Raw genomic sequence first — 18,126 nt, 5'->3', positions numbered from 1 at the left:
TTTCAGGCCCACTGTGAGTGAGGGTGTCCGCCTCAACCCATATATTACATTTCAGTAGTGCTTATTTTCTCTTAGTTTAGATATTAAAAAATCGCATGATTTTAGTGTTTCCTTCCTGCTTCTCCAGGCCTCTCATCCTTGGATGATCCTGGAAACCCCTTGGTGCACATCCCATACTTTGGAGATCACTGGTGAAGAAGACAGGAAGATTATTGGAGATGCTGAAAGCAAACACAGTAAAGCACCATTTAAAAAATGTAGGGGTAGGAGAAATGACCAATTCTCTGACTGTGGAGCCTGTGAAGAGTTTCTTTCTTTCATTTGTTCATTGAACAAACAATAAACTGAGCAATTCCTGCCAGGTGCTGAATTGTACACTGTGGAGGAAAAAGATAATTCACTTAGTCCCTGCCCCTGGAGAACTCCCAGCTTAATGAGGAAGACTGAAATGCAAATGAGAGATGCGAAATGTATGTGGGGAGAAGTAGTGCAAAATGTTCAGAGGCCCTCACCTTCTGCATGTCTTTCTCACTTCCTTAATTGGCTCTACTTTGACCACTGCTTTTAATTGCAGCTTCTCCTGTGTGCAGTCCTCCCCTCGACCCTCAGTCCCACTCTCCTTACCCTACCCATCTCTTTCCATGCCACTTATCAGCTTATAACATTCCGTATAATTTGCCTATTTCTTATATTTATTTCCTCTCCCACCACAAGAATGTCAGCTTCCCAAGGGCAGGGATATTGGTCTGTTTTGTTTCAACTGCAGGAATAGTTTGTTGAAAGAACGAAAGAGGTAACCATCAAACTCCGTCTGATTATTCAAGGTTGTAGACAGACTGTGGGGAGTGATCAGGAAGGATGTCATAAAGAAGGTGATGTTTGAGCTGGCTTGTACATGGTGAATTGAAATATTAGGAGGAATAGGCATGCTGTGCAGAAGCAACAGCGTATGTAAAAGTATGGAGGGTGAGAAGGAGCCCCATGAGTTCGGAAAATATGAGCGGCTCAGCATCGTTGGAACTTAGGGCACATGGTGGAGAACAATGGAAGAAGAGTCTGGTGAGCTGAGGAAGACTGTGAAGCCCCTCACATATTTTGTTTAACGCTGGGGAATTGCAGACAGCAACAGTACCTGAAGAACTGGAAAAGAGAACTTGATTAACTTGTATAACATATAGAAAATCTTACTTCCTCTATTTTCAAGTCCACTGTTTTTGTCCAAAGCGTGGCATTTGAGGAAAGGACTCCTAGTGGATGTCCTTTCACTTTTGGATGAGGCCTGGGAGAAGTAACTGAAAATCCAGGTTAGGAAATATGTTGTTTTCATTTTTCTCACCTGGCACAGTGCCCAACACATAGTGGTTGTTCAGTAAATACATACAGAAATAAATGAAAGAATGAACTTGCTAATCAGTGTCCAGATGACCCCAAAGTGAAAAGAATAACACTTAATTGGTGTCGAATTCTGACCTCATTGCAATTAATTTTTACTGATGTGAATGCCTCTGGATGTGTTTGCTGCTAATCTCTGTGACTTCTTTCTGGTGTTACAGTTTTGTGATAAAGATCGTGAACTTTGGAGTCATACCAAATTGAATTTGAATCCTGGTTCCGTCACTTACTAGCTGCGTGGCCTTAAATAAGTTGCTTAACCTCTCTGAGTCTCACTTTCCTAATGTAAGGATGTCAGTACCTACTGTCTAGGATTGTTTGAGAATTAAATGAGATAGTCCACGAAAGAGTTTCATAAAGTTCTTGGAATTTAGTAAGCATTCAATAACAGTTGACTATTAACTTTTTATATTAATGGGGAGGAACGAGGTACTCGAGTCAGCCTTGATAAGCATGTATAGGATTGAGAAACACTGATGGTTTTATTTGCTTTAGATAAAGTCCGAGTAAAGTGAACGTGGCCCATTCCATTACTTAATAAGTTGGTAAACTTTTCCTTTGTGCCAAATAGTATGAATGGAAATATAAATCCAAAAGTAGAATTACAGAAAAGGTGTGGTGACCCATAATGACCAAATGCACCATGTACTGCATTTCTCTTACATGCTGACACCTTGAAGTGAGGTCTAATAAAGAGAGCTGGTTCTGCTGGGATGATAATAACAAGGTCAAGGTTGTAGGTTTGATGCCTGAAATCAACCAGTTAGTGTGATATAGGGAAAAGGGCTGCCTTTTCATTCCAGACAATGCTGGAGTATTGAAAATGACACAGGATGGAAGGGAAGAAAGGTGGCTCATCACTCCTAGGAAGGTCCCTGAGACTCAGGTCCTATTGATGGTTCATTAATCTCAGCTAAATTTTGAATCCTGATGATATGTCAGGCTCTGTGCTAAGTGCTTTCCACCTGTCATCTTCTTGAAGGTAATGTTCATAACAGCAATGTGGGTGTTCTTTCCCCCAACAGCTACTCATTTATGAATCTTAGAGAAGTGAAGAATCTTGTCCAGGTTCCCTTGAAGAACAAGTGGTGGAGTTGGGACTTGAATCTTGGTTTTTCCACCCTGAATTCTTGACCTCCAAGCTACGCATTTTTGCTTCAAGATGGTTATACTGTGTTTACAGCTTTGTTAATGAGGGATAGCCATTTTCTTAACAGAGATTAGAGCAATTTGACTTCCTGCTGGACACAAGATGTGTGTTTTTTCTTAGTACCCAATGTCTAAAGACTATAAAATGCCAGCAAAATCATTCATGAAGGTGGCTCTGACAACCATCCACTGAATGAGTTCAGTGCTAGACTGTTCTCTTGCTTTGTTTGTTCATTCAAATGAGCCTTTAAAAAGTTGCATAGGGCTTCCCCGGTGGCACAGTGGTTGAGAGTCCGCCTGCGATGCTAGGGGACACAGGTTCGTGCCCCGGTCCGGGAAGATCCCACATGCCGTGGAGCGGCTGGGCCTGTGAGCCATGGCCGCTGAGCCTGCGTAACAAAAAAAAAAAAAAAAAAAAAAAAAAAAAAGTTGCATATATTCGTGTAAATACTGACTTCAATAGAGAGGGTAGGAAGAAGTAACATATTTAAGTAATTCATTTTACTTACTGCTCTTTGTGATGTTTTGCCCGGGAATTTGCATACAATATGCATAATTAATGTGTCATAGAGCTAAAATAATTTCTAAAGTTTCTAGTTTCAGGTTAATATATTTTATAATAAAAAATAAATCATAAAAAATCAATTAAATGATTATTTGAGTCATAGCCAGCTATAAGATACCCAAAGTGTCAGATTAGTTAAAATACTTCCTGGAGCATAAATTAAGCATTTTAGGAAATGGCATTAATTCTGTTAGACTCATTCAAGATAATATTTCAGCAGATTAATACTCTGTGATTCCAAAAAGCCCAAAACATCTGATACTTCTAAAAGTCCTGGGCATAAGCCTGAGCTGTAAATAGGCTTGATTCTTATATGATCACTTAGCTTCGTGCTATTCCCTGGCCCTTGACTGGCCCCAACCCTGACCGGGTATTATCTACACGTTGGCTTTTGGTCTCCAAGGGACCAGATGAATGAAACAGAATGAATTGCTTATGCAAATTTATCACCACTTCCAAAACAGAGAGCATCCCGCCCCCAACACATACCCCTTTGTTGGTAAATTCAGCAACTATTCTTAGAGAGCAATTGACAGAAAATATTAAAATGTATATAATGTGCTAAAATTTAGCCTTTGTTTACTTAAACGTTATTCAACCTAAGTATAAAACACACTGCTAGGGCCCTTTAAATTTTTTTTGGTTAGACTTTTTTTTTTTTTTTTTAATAACATCTTTATTGGTGGTTAGACTTTTAATTCAACTATAAAGACAGTTCAAGTGAGAAACTTCAGCGCGTTGATTTTGTTCTTTGAGTCATTGCACTGTAATTAGTTGAGTTGTGTTTTAAATGCAGCACAAGAACATCTTTCTTGTCTGTTTGTGTCAGAAAAAAATGACTAATGAGCACTTATCAAAAAGATGAACATTTTTTCATTAGATTAAGTACAATCAAAACAGATTTATAATGTACTATTATGTTTCAGCTTGGAATAAATTGAGTAAAATAGCTAATATCTTCACAGCTTCCTGAGAATTTCTTTGCACGGCAGGCTCCTCCTCCCCCACACATTTAGACTTCAGGAAAGTGCCCATTTGTGGCAACTTTCTCTCTGGAGTCAAGACACATTCCCAAAGGATTTAGAATGCCCTTAATATTATTTGTAAAGTCTGAATATTTGTGAAGCACTTGTCAAAATTGATTTCCTTTGGATTATGCCAGTGTGCTTAATGACATAGCTCTTTAAAGTTGTTTTAAGAAATGACTTCCCCCTGCTTTCTCTTAGTGGTCAGTCAAAATGCCAGCTGGTACTCAGTACCACGCAGAGCACTCTTCTATTTTGAGATTTTTGTATTTGCTCAAGTGGATGAATTTTAGCCTGCGTGTGACCAAGAGGTGCAGACGATGAAGGTTGATTCCTTGGGAAACTTTCAAGTAAAGATGTTTAAGTTAAGAAACGTCTCTTTTTAAATGTCACTTGGATGGCAGTTTATTTTCAGGTCATCAAAAGATTCTAAGTAATTACTTGCTCTTCTACTACGTGAGAATTAAAGTCCATCTTTGTCAGTGCCTGCTTGGGGCTGTATAATTATGTACATATCCACAAAGCAACCAATATAACAAGGCCTTATGTGGATAAAGAAGAACCTTGACTGCCTCAAGTTTTCTGAGTTTGCATGAGGGTGAATGGACAAGAGATAAACTCCTTGTATGTATATGAAGGAAAAGTAAATTGTTGTGGCCACTAGAGTCTTAACTTAGGGTAATCATAATTTTTGTTTATGTTGCACACTTTTGGGGAAAAAATATTAATTGAAGTATAACACATTTATAGATGAAAGAAGCTTGACGAATTTCTACAAAGTAATATACCCATGTAAATGCCACCCAGACCAAGGTATAGGACATTACTAACCCTACAGAAGCCTTCTTTATGTCCTTTCCCTGTCGTTATGCCCCACCCCAAAGTGAACATCATTCTGATTTCTATCATCATGGATTACTTCTGATGTTTGGGAACTTTATATACATGGAATCATATAACAGCTACTCTTTCGGCTTCTTTCCCTAAAAATTATGTCTGTGAGATTTATTAATGTGATTGTGTGTAGCAGAAAGTCTTTTTTCAAGGTTGTATAGTATTCTGTTATAGGAATATACGCTTTTTTAAAGTACATTTATTTATTTACTTATATTTTTATTTTTTTGGCTGTGTTGGGTCTTCGTTGCTGCACGCGGGCTTTCTCTAGTTGTGGTGAGCAGGGGCTACTCTTTGTTGAGGTGCATGGGCTTCTCATTGCTGTGGCTGGCTTCTCTTGTTGTGCAGCACGGACTCTAGGCACATGGGCTTCAGTAGTTGTGGTACACGGGCTCCGTAGTTGTGGCACACGGGCTTAGTTGCTCCACGGCATGTGGGATCTTCCCGGAACAGGGCTCAAACCCTTTTCCCCTGCATTGGCAGGCGGATTCTTAACCACTGTGCCACCAGGGAAGTCTGAATATCCACTTTTTCTTCATCCATTCTACTATTGATGAATACTTGTGTTGTTTTCAGTTTGGGGCTATTATGAGCAATGCTGCTATGGATGTTCCTGTATGTGTTTTTTGGGGGACATATGTATGCATTTTTATGGACTATATACCAAGGAGTGGAATTGCTGGGTCATAGCACATGCAGTTGTACAATTTTAGTAGATATTGTGAAATAGATTGCTAAATTTTGTCCACCAATTTACACTTCCACCAGCAGAGTATTAAAGTGCTAGTTGCTCCACATCCTCATCAACAAAATAAAATTTTAGCCATTATGAGGGTTTAAATGGGAAATAATTATGGTTTTAATTTACATTTCCTTGATGGCTAATGATATTTAGTACCTTTTATTACGCTTATTGGCCAATTGGATATCGTCTTTCATTATGTCCCTATTCAAATCTTTAACTTATTATTATTTTTTTAAATTTGGGTTGTGTATTTTTTTTTCTCATTGATTTGTAGGGGTTCTCTATATATTGTGGATATTAGTTCTTTTTGGATATGTGTATTGCATACCTTACTGGTGTCCTTTGATAAACATAAGTTCCTAATTTTAAAGAAGTTAAATTTATTAATCTTTTATAATAAGAGATTTTTGTATCCTGTATAAGGGATTATTTTGCTTACCCCAATGCTAAAAATGTAGTCTGTATTACTTTCTAGAAACTTTATTGTTTTTCCTTTTACATTTAGTTCTGTAATTCATATAGAATTGAATTGTGTGCATGTTTTGAGGTGGGATAAAGTTTCATTAAAAAATATAAATTATTAAAAATATTATCCTTTCCCCCATTGCATTCCAGTGGCACATTTTTCATAAATTGCACGGTCTTATATGAGTGGCCTGTTTCCTAGACCCTGTTTCATCAATATATTTGTCTATCCTGTGCCAAGACCACTGTTTTAATTACCCTATACTTTATAATAAATCTTAATATTTGGTAATGTAAATTCTTCAACTTTATTCTTTTTCATGTTTGTTTTGACTATTCTAAGTCTTTTACAGTTACATGTAAAATGTATGATCAATTTATTAGTTTTCATAGAAAAGCCAGCTGGGGTTTTTATTGCCTTGAACTTACATCAGTTGGGAAGAACTGGTATCCTGCCAGTACTTAGTCTTCCAGTACACGGATGTGGTATATCCCTCCATTTATGTCATTCTTAATTTCTCTTAGCAGTGTTTTGTAGTTTTCAGTGTACAGGTCTTGCACATTTTTGACCAGTTTTGTTCCCAGGTATCTGGTATTTTTGATGCTAGATATCCTTAGGTAGCTTATGTTTTACTAATGTAAATGGTATTGTTTTAAAATTTCATTTTCCAATTGTTTAGTGTTAGTATCTAAAAATACAATTGATTTTTAAGTATGATTTTTAAGGGACTTTGCTAAATTCACTTTTTAATCCTTAATTTATTTGTAGATTATTTTGAATATTTTAGGCATATACTCATAGCATTTGTGAACAACGGTGATTTTTTTTCTTAAAATTAAAAACAATAAATTTATTTTCCTTGGGCCACAGTACAGTGTTTTAATAGAAGTGATTGTAGACATCCTGATTTCATTCCCAATTTCTGTGGAAAAGCTTTCACTATTTTACCATTAATATATTTAATGCAGATTTTTAAAAAAGGTATTCTTTATTAGTTAAGGCAGTTCCTTTCATTCCTACTTTGTTAGGATTTTTAAACACCACAAATGGGCATTGAATTTTATCAAATGCTTTTTTTCATATATTCAATGACTATATAACTTTTCTTATTTATTTAGTTAATGGGGGTAAATTATATTGATGGACATTCAAGTTTTAAACCAGCTTAGTATTAGTGTTATAAATTAAGTTGGTTGAGGCTTGTTCTTTTTATATATCACTGGCTTTGATCTGCCAATATTTAATTTGATTTTGCCAAATTATTGCATCTATGTTTATAAGAGAGATTGGCTTTATACTCTTCCTTTCTTGTAATACTTTTTCTTTATTGATAAGTTTTGGTATCAAGGCTGTACAGGCCTCATAAAATGTGTTCAGAAATGACTTCACTTTATTTGTTCTTTGGAATAATTTGTATAAGATTGGTGGTAGTTCATGAAATGTTTAAAGAATTTACTGATGAAGCCATTTGATCCTGAAGTTTTCTTGGTGGACAGGCTTTAATTACAGATTCACATTTTAATGGATATAGGACTATTTGAATTTTCTGTTTCTTCTTTTGTCAGTTTTGGTAAGTTAGTATTTTTAAATATGAATTTGTCCATTTCATCTAAATTATCAAATTTATTGATCTAAAGTTATTTATAACATCTTATCTTTTTGATACCTGTGATTTCTGTAGTGATGTCCCTTTTTCATTGCTTATATTGGTAATTTGTCCCCTCTTTTCTTTCTACAGTCTTACTGGGGTTTTATGAATTTTATTTGTTCTGTTTTATTTTCTCAAAGAACAAACTTTTGGCTTTATTGTATTTTCTACTGTGGGGATTGACAAAATATGGCTCATGGGTCAAATCTAACCCATTACCTGTTTTTTTTTGTTTTTTGTGTGGTTTTTTTTGCGGTACGTGGGCCTCTCACTGCTGTGGCCTCTCCCATTCCGGAGCACAGGCTCTGGATGCGCAGGCTCAGCGGCCATGGCTCACGGGCCCAGCTGCTCTGCAGCACGGGGGATCTTCCCGGACCGGGGCATGAACCCGTGTCCCCTGCATTGGCAGGCGGACTCTCAAACCACTGCGCCACCAGGGAAGCCCCTTTGTGAATACAGTTTTATTGTAACACAGCTATTTCCATTCATTTATGTATTGTCTATGCCTGTTTTTGCATTACAGTGGCAGAGTTGAGTAGTTGTGACATATCTTATGGCCCACAAAATTTAAAATACTTACCATTTGTTCCTTTATAGAAAAAATTTACTGACTTCTCCTCTATTATTTTTATGTCTATTTTATTGATTTTTGTCCTTATCTTCATTATTGCTCTCATATCCTTTCTTTTAGTTTAATTTACTCTTTTTCAAGCTTGTTGAGATAGATCCTTAGATCATTCATTTTCATCCTTAGATTTTCATTTAACTATTGTATTTTCTCTAACTGCAAGTTAGGTATATCCCACAAGTTTTTATATGTCATATTTTTATTACTGTTCTATTGAAAATGTTTTCTTATTTTCCATTGTGATTTCTTATTTAACTTTATTAATTGATTTTCAGGCTTTTGGGGAGTTTTAAAGTTGTGTTTTTGTTGTAGTTATTGTTATTGATTTTTAGATTAATTCCACTGTGGTCAGAGAATAGACTCTGATTTTAATTCTTTAAAATTTGTTGAGATTTGTTTTATGACCCAGTATACGCTTTATTTTGGTAACTTCTATATGTACCTAAAAATAATGTGTATTTGCGCTTCCCTGGTGGCGCAGTGGCTGAGAATCTGCCTGCCAATGCAGGGGGACACGGGCTCGAGCCCTGGTCCGGGAAGATCCCATGTGCCGTGGAACAACTAAGCCCATGTGCCGTGACTGCTAAGCCTGTGCTCTAGAGCCTGTGAGCCACAACTGCTTGAAGGCTGTGTGCCTGGAGCCTGTGCTCCACAGCAGGAGAAGCTGCTGCAATGAGAGGCCCATGCACCGCAACAAAGAGTAGGCCCTGGTCACCTCAACTAGAGAAAGCCTGCATGCAGCAACGAAGATCCAACACAGCCAAAAATAAATAAATAAAATAAATAAATTTATTGAAAAAACCCCAATAATGTGTATTCTACAGTCAGTGGGTCCTGTGTTAAGTTTTTAATCATGTTGTTCTAATTTTCTATAGATTATTTTCTGCTTCTTCTTTGAGCTATCGAGAGAGGTGTGTTAGAGCTGTGCATTGCAATTGGGAATTGGTTTATTACTCCTTTAGTTTTGTTAGTTTTTACTATATTTGAGTCTGTGTTATGAAATCTTTGTTGAATTGACCTTTTTATCTTTACCGGAAGTTTCTCTTTTATATGTAGTAATACTTCTTAACTTAAAATCTGTTTTGTCTGTCATTAGTATATCTACACCAGCCTTTTTTCTTGTTTATGTTTGTATGTTTTCCATCATTTTACTACCAACTTTTCTGTGTCCTTATATTTAAGGTGTGTCTATTATAAATAACATGTGGTTGGGTTTTAAAAAAATCCATTCTGACAGTCTATGCCTATTATTTGCAGTAGTTTGTTATAATTCATGTAATTATTGCTAAGTTTTATTCAAATCCACTATACTGTTTGTTTTTTGTTTGTTTCATCTATTTTTTGGTCCTTTCACCTGACATATTGTCTTCTTTTGGATTTGAAAAGTATCTTTATTGTTTAGTTTTCCCTTTGTTAATTAAATATTCTTTTTCTAATATTTTTCTGATTATCCTAGAGGTTACATCATGCTTCCTTGACTTATACTCAAGCTTAAATTAGGATTGTTATCACTTACTAAAAAAAGAAAAGATCTTATAACACTGTAACTGAATTTACCCTCCTATCTCTTTTGCTACTGTTCTGGGATATTTTAATTCCATATATATTTTAAATGCCACAAGATATTATTAATATTGTTTTAAGCAGTCATTATTAATTTAAATTTACCCATCTATCTACTCTTTCCATTGCTCTTTATTCTTTTCTGCATTATTATGCTTTCATTGAGGGTCATTTTCCTCCTATCTGAAGAGTGCCCTTCAGCATTTCCTAGTGTAGGTCTGCTTGGGATAAATTCTTTCAGTTTTTGTTAAAATGATTATTTATTTTGCTTTCACTTTTGAAGGATGTTTTCTCTGGGTGTAGAATTCTAGCTCTGCAATCATTTACTTTAAGAATTTTAAAGGTGCCGCTCTTTTGTCTCTTTTATTGTTTCCATTGAATAAGTCATCTTATTGTTGTTGCTTTGAAGGTAAAGTGTCTTTTTTTTTTTTCCTGTATTTAAGATTGTCTTTGTTTTCAGCAGTTTTGTTATGTTTGGTTTTCTTTAATTTATCCAGCTTGTGTTCATAATGATTCTTGAATCTGTGGCTTCATTTCTTTCAGTTTGGGGAAAATTTCTGCCAATATTTCTTCAAATATTGCTTATTACCCATTATCTCTCTCTTTCCTATCTTTTTAAAAAGTAGTGTCCTATCTTTTGCTTATGTTTGTTTTGTATTTTAAAGTCTTCTATCTGTTTGTGCTTCAATCTAAATATTTAGACTGATTTATCTTCCAGTTAATTAGTTCTCCCTTCTGTGACTAGTCTATTGTTTAACTGAACTATTGAATTCATAATATAATGATTGTATTTCATAGATTCCAATGCTCTGGTAAAATTATCAAATTTTTTAATCTGTTTTTTGAACATATTAGTGATAGCTTTTCAGGGTAACTTTTGATTTTTTTATAACTTCAAATTTACAGAAAACTTGTAGGAATAGCAGAAAGTATTACTGTATATCTTCTAACTAGATTCACCAAATTTTTACATTTTTGTCCTCATTTACTTTATCATCTTCCCCTCCATGCACATGTATTATCCCCCCACCCACCCAACGCACACACGTTATTTCTTTCTGAACCATTTGGCATGATGTTGCAGATGTCATCCTTCTTTATTCCTAAATTCTTCAGTTTGTATCTACTAAGAACAAGGAATTTCTCTTATACAACTAAAGTACAACTTCAAAATTAGAAAGTTTGATATTGATACAATACTGTTACCTGATCTACAGTCTAAATTACAATTTTATCAATTATTCCAATAATGTCCCTTCTAGCAACATCTTTTTCCCAGTCTAGTGTGTAATCTAGGATCATACATTGCATTTAGTTGTCATGTTTGTTTAGTCTCCTTTAATTGAAACAATTCTTCTTTATCTGTCTCTCATGATCTTGATATTTTCGAAGAGTCCAGAACAATTACTTTGTAGAATGTTCTTTAATTTTGGTTTCTCTGGTGTTTCATCATGATTAGATTCAGATATTGCATTGTTGGCAGAAATAACACAAAAGTGATACTGTGTCCTTCACAGTCCATCATATCAGGAGGCATTTGATGTTCATTTGTTTCATTATTAGTGATATTAACTTTGATAACTTGGATAAGGAGCTATCTTACCAGTATGAGCCAACATAAACGTACCATTATTAATTTGTAGTGAGTAAATAATTTGTGGGGAAATAGTTTGAGACAGTGCAAATAATCTGCTCCTCACCAAACCTGTACCCAGTATATTTTAGCATCTGTCAATGATTGTTGACTGAATCAATTATTACTATGATATTTGAATCAATTATTACTATGATATTTGCAAAATGATGATTTTCTAACTCCATTATCCTTTCTACATTTATTACTGAGCATACTTACGTAAGGGATAACTTTCCTTCGCCCCCCTTTATTAATTTGGTAGACTTAATTCTTATTTAATTCAAAAGGTTATAATGCATTGATCTCATTTTGAAATTTGATGCTCAAATGTTTCAAATTTGGCCATTGGGAACTCACTCAAGCAGCCTCCATGAACTTTAAAAATGTTTTTTAATTAATTTATTTTTGGCTGCACTGGGTCTTCGTTGCTGCATGCGGGCTTTCTCTAGCTGTGGTGAACGGGGGCTACTCTTCGTTGCGGTGTGCGGGCTTCTCATTGCGGTAGCTTCTCTTGCTGGGGAGCACGGGCTCTAGGCACGCGGGCTTCAGTAGTTGTGGCTCTAGGGCTTAGTTGCTCCGCGGCATGTGGGATATTCCCAAACCAGGACTCAAACCCATGTGCCCTGCATTGGCAGGCGGATTCTTAACTACTGCACCACCAGGGAAGTCCCTCCCATGAACTTTTAACATGCCCATGATTCTTTGAACATTTCTTTACTTTCTGACACAGTAAGATATTCCGGGATCATCTTTTACTTTATCTGTCCCATCATTAGAATCAGTTGTTTTCTTTAAGGAGCCCTGGTTCCTTTTTGTGGAGATGGGTATTTACAAACTAAGATCTGGGCGCTAAGTGCGCTGATTTTCTACTGGAGTGCCATTATGTCTAGGCTCAGCTGGGCTAGGAAATCTCTATCTCTGCCTCTAATCGAGGAGTTCATATTGATGCTCCCAGATCTAATCTAACACCAGAAGGTTCATTTTAGTCTTTTTCCTTTCCATATTTGTAAGTCCTTTTTCCAAGTGACAAACTTGGTTCACATTATCCTCAGTATATTTACTCACTTGCCCAGGCTTAGATTCACAGAAACTGTTTCAGAATTGCTAACCCTACCACTATAAAAAATCATACTGACTAACCAGTGTTCAATACTTGTTAAAAGATTTTTGTTTTCAAACTGAGGGTATAGAATGAAAACTCTGTATTCAAAAGTAATTATTTTTCCCTTCAGTGTTATTCATTTGAATTATGGGCTTATTTGTTTTTGTTTATATTCCATTTTTGGTTTCTTTCCCCTCCATCACTGTTAATTTAACTTCATCATCTTCATCATCATCATTATTTTATGTATGTAAAGCATTAACATGCTTCCAAAACTCGAAATTACACAGAAATCTATATTGAGAGGAGGGTCACTTCCCCTTTCTCACCCCATGCACCTTAATGCACCCTTATTAGTTTCTGGCTCATTCTTCCTGAGTTTCTTTTTTTTTAAATACAAATAAATACATTTATATTATCTTATTTCCTCTTCTTTCTTACACAAATGTATCATACTATATATACCCTTTGGCACTTTGCTTTTATTGATTGACAGCAAATATATCCTGGAAATCACTCCATATCACATCTTCTATAGTTTTTATTTATAGTTGCATAATATACCATTGTGTGAATATACCATAGCTCATTCAACCAATCTCCTAAGTGTGTTTTTTCCCAGTACTTTTCAATCACAAATAGTGATATACTTTGTTCATATGTTTTGTTTTGTTTTGTTTTGTTTGTTTGTACATTCTTGAAGGTGTATCTTCAAGGTAAATGCTTAGATGCAATTCAAAAGGTAAACTCACTTGTGGTTTTGTTACATATTGTCAAATTCTCCTCCCATAAAGGTGGGGGGACATTCCCACCATCAATGTATAAAACTCTCTTTCCTCATGGCTATGTCAAGAGAATGTGCTATCAAGCTTTGTAATTTTTACCAAATATAATCATTGAGAAATGGTATCTCAGCATAGTTATAATTTGCAGTTATAATTTCCATTATAACTGAAGTTGTCCATCTTTTCATATGTTTAAAGGTCATTTAAAATCTTTATTTGTGAATTGTCTGTCTGTGACTTTTGCTTATTTTTCTATTGGGTTTTTGATCTTTTTCCCCCTTCAGTTTTAGAGTTCTTTATGTGTTGGGCCTTTTATCTGTGATGTATGTTATTCATAATTATTTTTAAATCTGTGTGAGTCTGTGGGACTATTTTTATTAAAAAAAATTCCTCTGTTCCTCTTTCCTGGTTGGCCTGGTATTTTGAAACTCAGAGTCTGGGGTCTTTGCCCTCCTCCCTGGCAGCTCTGAAAGCTCATTTTTGGGTTCTCAGTGCAATGAGACTCCTGTTTTCTCCTGAGATTTTAGTCGTGTACAGTTGCTTCTGCTGGTTTCTTTGTTCTCTGAGCATGTGCAGCTTGTGAGTCAGCGAAGTCCTTGAGGGGAATCTGCCCTATTAGGCTCACTTCTCTGCAGCTCACTTTCTCCAGGATGTTGGCCTTTCAGTTCTTGTCAACTCTTCCAACACAGCAAGACCACTGCAAGCTCTAGGTTGCTGTTACCTCTTCAGCCTTTATTCCCCATGTGGTGAACTGGCAAGTGCCCTGATGAGAAACAGCAGAGGCCAGTGTGTTACCCTGTCCCTGGGGGTACAGACTGTAGAGTCCTGCTGCTGTGATTTTTTTCCTCAGATGTTCAAACAGCTCTTCTTTTATGTTTCATCTAGCTCCTATAGTTGTTCTCAGACAGAGAGGTTATTCTGATGCCGGTTATTCCATCATAGCTGGTATTCCATTCCAGTCATCTTTCCACTTAGCACATTTCATTAAATTTGTATGGAAATGGGAGAACACAGTCAAATTGACAAAGCATTTTAAAATTGACAAGGAAATTGGCCTGCTCATACACTGCTGTGGAAGGTATGAATTGGTACCACCTTTCTGGAGGGCATTAATTTATATCAAAATCCTTAACAACTCACTTACCCTTTGACCCAGCAATTCTACTTCTAAGTATTTATCCTAAGAAGATGATCATGGATGTGTGTGAAGGTTTATTTACAAAGATTCCAATGCCATTTAACAAACTTGGAATCAAAATTCTCAATATGCAGCAAAAGAATATTTGGGAAATTTTGGTGCTTCAATATAATGGAATATAACAGAATCCAGCACTGCAAATGATATAAGAGAATATTTAAGCATATTTAGACACTCTCTCTATTTAACGTTAGAGAGTATTGTTAAGCACAGGAGATTACAAAACAACATGAGCAGTACGGTCCTATTTAAGAATGTGTACGTAGATACATAAATATAAGACTGGAATAATGCACACAGAAGTGTCAATAGCTGGTATTGTTGGGTTGTTGGGTTTTTTTTCCCCTTTGTGCATAGTCTAAACATTTTCCATAGGGCATTACTTTTGTTCTAAAAGAAAACTAATGCACTTAAAAGAAAAAATCCTTATAGTTGATAGGCCCAATTGATAATACTGTTTACCCAAACTCTATCTTTATGCCCTTGGTGTTGTTACAGATTTTGTCAGAAACAGTACCCTCCTTGAAATACTTTGTGGAATAGAGCACCCTCATACAAATATACTTTAAATTCCTACTAGTCAAATTCAAACAAAGGCTTCACTTGCTTCTGTCAGTATGTGCCAAAGCCTTTTAAAATAAGGAGTCCTTTTAAAAAGTAAGGGACTTCCCTGGTGGCACAGTGGTTAAGAATCCGCCTGCCAGTGCAGGGGACACGGGTTTGATCCCTGGTCCGGGAAGATCCCACATGCGGCGGAGCAGCCAAGCCTGTGAGTCACAACTACTGAGTCTGCTCTCTAGAGCCCGCGAGCCACAGCTACTGAGCCCATGTGCCACAACTACTGAAGCTCACATGCCTACAGCCTGTGCTCCGCAACAAGAGAAGCCACTGCAATGAGAAGCCTGCGCACCGCAAGGAAGAGTAGCCCTCGCTCGCCGCAGTTAGAGAAAGCCCGTGCGCAGCAACAAAGACCCAACGCAGCCAAAAATAAATAAATAAATAGGTTTGTGGCAAGGACCTGGGTTATCAGGGAAGATTTATTTCCTAGCAGAAAAAAAAAAATCTAATTACCTTCTTTTTTTAAAAATTTAATTAATTTATTTTTGGCTGTGTTGGGTCTTGGTTGCTACGCTTGGGCTTTCTCTAGTTGCAGTGAGCGGGGGCTACTCTTCGTTGTGGTGCGTGGGCTTCTCATTGCGGTGGCTTCTCTTGTTGTGGAGCATGGGCTCTAGGCGCGTGGGCTTCAGTAGTTGTGGCTCACGGGCTTAGTTGCTCCGTGGCATGTGGGATCTTCCCAGACCAAGGCTCGAACCCGTGTCCCATGCATTGGCAGGCAGATTCCTAACCACTGCGCCACCAGGGAAGTCCCCTCTAATTTCCTTTTGAAACCAATGGCCAAAATGTAATGCAATTGCTTTTGTAAAACTAAAATCAAGATTTCTTGAGACCATTCTTATCCCCTATTGCTTTTTTTCTTGAAGGTACTCTCCAACGCAGCAATTACCAGCCACGACCTTTTGGGTTTTGAGGCTGCTTCCTAGGAATGTCCGTTCCTTGGCTACATCATCAGGGAATCAGAGAGTTGAGGCTTGCCACCAGCACCACGAGGCCTATGGGTACTTCTTGCTCATCCAGACGAGGTGGCAGGACAATGACCAGTACGGCCGTGGGAACAGTGCTGTGTACTACAGCTACTTAGACACGATGATCAACCCGTACCTGATGAGGTAGGTGTGGGTTTTGCAGCCCCCATCCTCATGTCACCCCTCTGGCATGCTCTCTGGTGGGAGTTCACGCAGGGCATTCCTCTAGTGTTTCTGCTAGTGCACCGCCTTTGTTGAGCCAGATTATTCTGGAGAACAGCAGGACCGCTAGGTTAGTGAGGATAGTGTCCTGCTGCTTCTGCAGTTGCAGGTGTTTGTCTGTCTTGGTCCTTTGCACTAAATTGTCAGCAAATGTGCGAGCTTTGAGTCTCAGTTAAACAACTACACAACAAGCTACATAATATTCAAACCCTGGAGTTTGAGCAGACAGTAACTTCAGCCCTCAAGGCCTTTTTGTGAGAAAAGCAGCTGCTTCCCCCACCAAGGGCACATCAGGGGGAGGAGAGAGAGTAAAGCTGTTTATGATAGCCTCTGAATGCCGTGATGACACAGTTGCCATCGGAGGTGTGTTTGCAAGATTGGTTACTGTACGTTTGGTTAATACAATTGTCTGTGTGAAAGACTGAACTGCACAGAGAGATCTGTGTAAATCCCAGCTCCACCTTGCATTAACTGTGCAGTTTGGATCAAATTATTTAACCTATTGCATCTTTTGTAAAAATAACTTGCATTTACTGAGAGCTCTCTCTTTGTTTGGCACTGTAAAGCCTTTACACAGCCTTTCTTGTTTAATCCAAAACAACTTGATGAGAGAGTAGCAGATTGTTGGTCCACTGCCCAAACCTCCTTGCCTGTAACTTTCAGGGCACACTGGTCTGACCATCCACTGTCAGCACCAGCATTTCTTTGCCTAAGGACTTTCTCTGGCCACCAGAGCCCCTTTGGCCGGGCAGGCCAGAAGTGCAAGGAATCAATGTTCCCTAAAAGCAACCTTCAGTCACTGACTGATGGGAGTTAGTGTATGAATACCCCAGCTTCCTTACCTCTTGGATGAGATAACTCTGAGCTGCACCCTGTAATACAGGCTCCCAGCCTTCCCTAGTGGGATTAGGCTCCAGGTCCCAGAGTGGTAGCTTTCAAAAATGGAGATAAAATGTACATAACACAAAACCTACTATTTTAACCATTTTAAGTGTACAATTCAGTGGCTTTTAGTATATTCGCAATGTTGTGTAGCCATCACCACTACCTAATTCCAGAACATTTCCATCCCCCCCCGAAAGAAGCCCCTTACCTGTTAATAGTCACTCAGTTCCCCTCTCCTCCCATCCTCTGGCAACCTTTCTGTCGCTATAGATGTGTCAATTCTGGACATTTCGTATAAATGGAATCATAGTATATATAATCCTTTGTGTCTGGCTTCTTTCACTCAGCTTGATGTTTTCAGGGTTGGTCCACGTTGCAGCTTGTGTTTTTCTTATGGCCAAATACCATTCTGTTGTATGGATAAGCCATATTTTGTTTACTCATTTGTCATTTGATGGACATTCGGGCTGTTCCCACTTTTTGGCTATTATGAATAATGCTGCTGTGAATATTTGTATACAAGTTTTTGTGTGGACATGTTTTCAGTTCTTTTGGGTATGTACCTAGAATGGAATTGCTTGAGTCATATGATAGCTTTATATTTAACTTTTTGAGTAACCATCAACAGTAACCATCACTG

The 18,126-nt window shown here is 37.3% G+C and overlaps 1 long non-coding RNA gene across 1 annotated transcript in view; it reads left to right on the top strand.

Annotated features, from left to right (window-relative positions):
- LOC112404593 (uncharacterized) overlaps positions 1–16,517 on the top strand; it is an 88,560-nt gene extending 72,043 nt beyond the window's left edge. Inside the window, exon 3 of the long non-coding RNA XR_003004125.1 lies at positions 16,278–16,517. This is a non-coding gene — a long non-coding RNA (uncharacterized LOC112404593). The remainder of the gene's footprint in view (positions 1–16,277) is intronic.
- Positions 16,518–18,126: the final 1,609 nt, after the last annotated feature.

Source organism: Neophocaena asiaeorientalis, unplaced genomic scaffold, assembly GCF_003031525.2.
Source record: "Neophocaena asiaeorientalis asiaeorientalis breed wild unplaced genomic scaffold, Neophocaena_asiaeorientalis_V1.1 scaffold196, whole genome shotgun sequence".
NCBI classification, from domain to species: Eukaryota; Metazoa; Chordata; class Mammalia; order Artiodactyla; family Phocoenidae; genus Neophocaena; species Neophocaena asiaeorientalis.
This window is presented reverse-complemented; position numbering and strand designations above follow the sequence as displayed.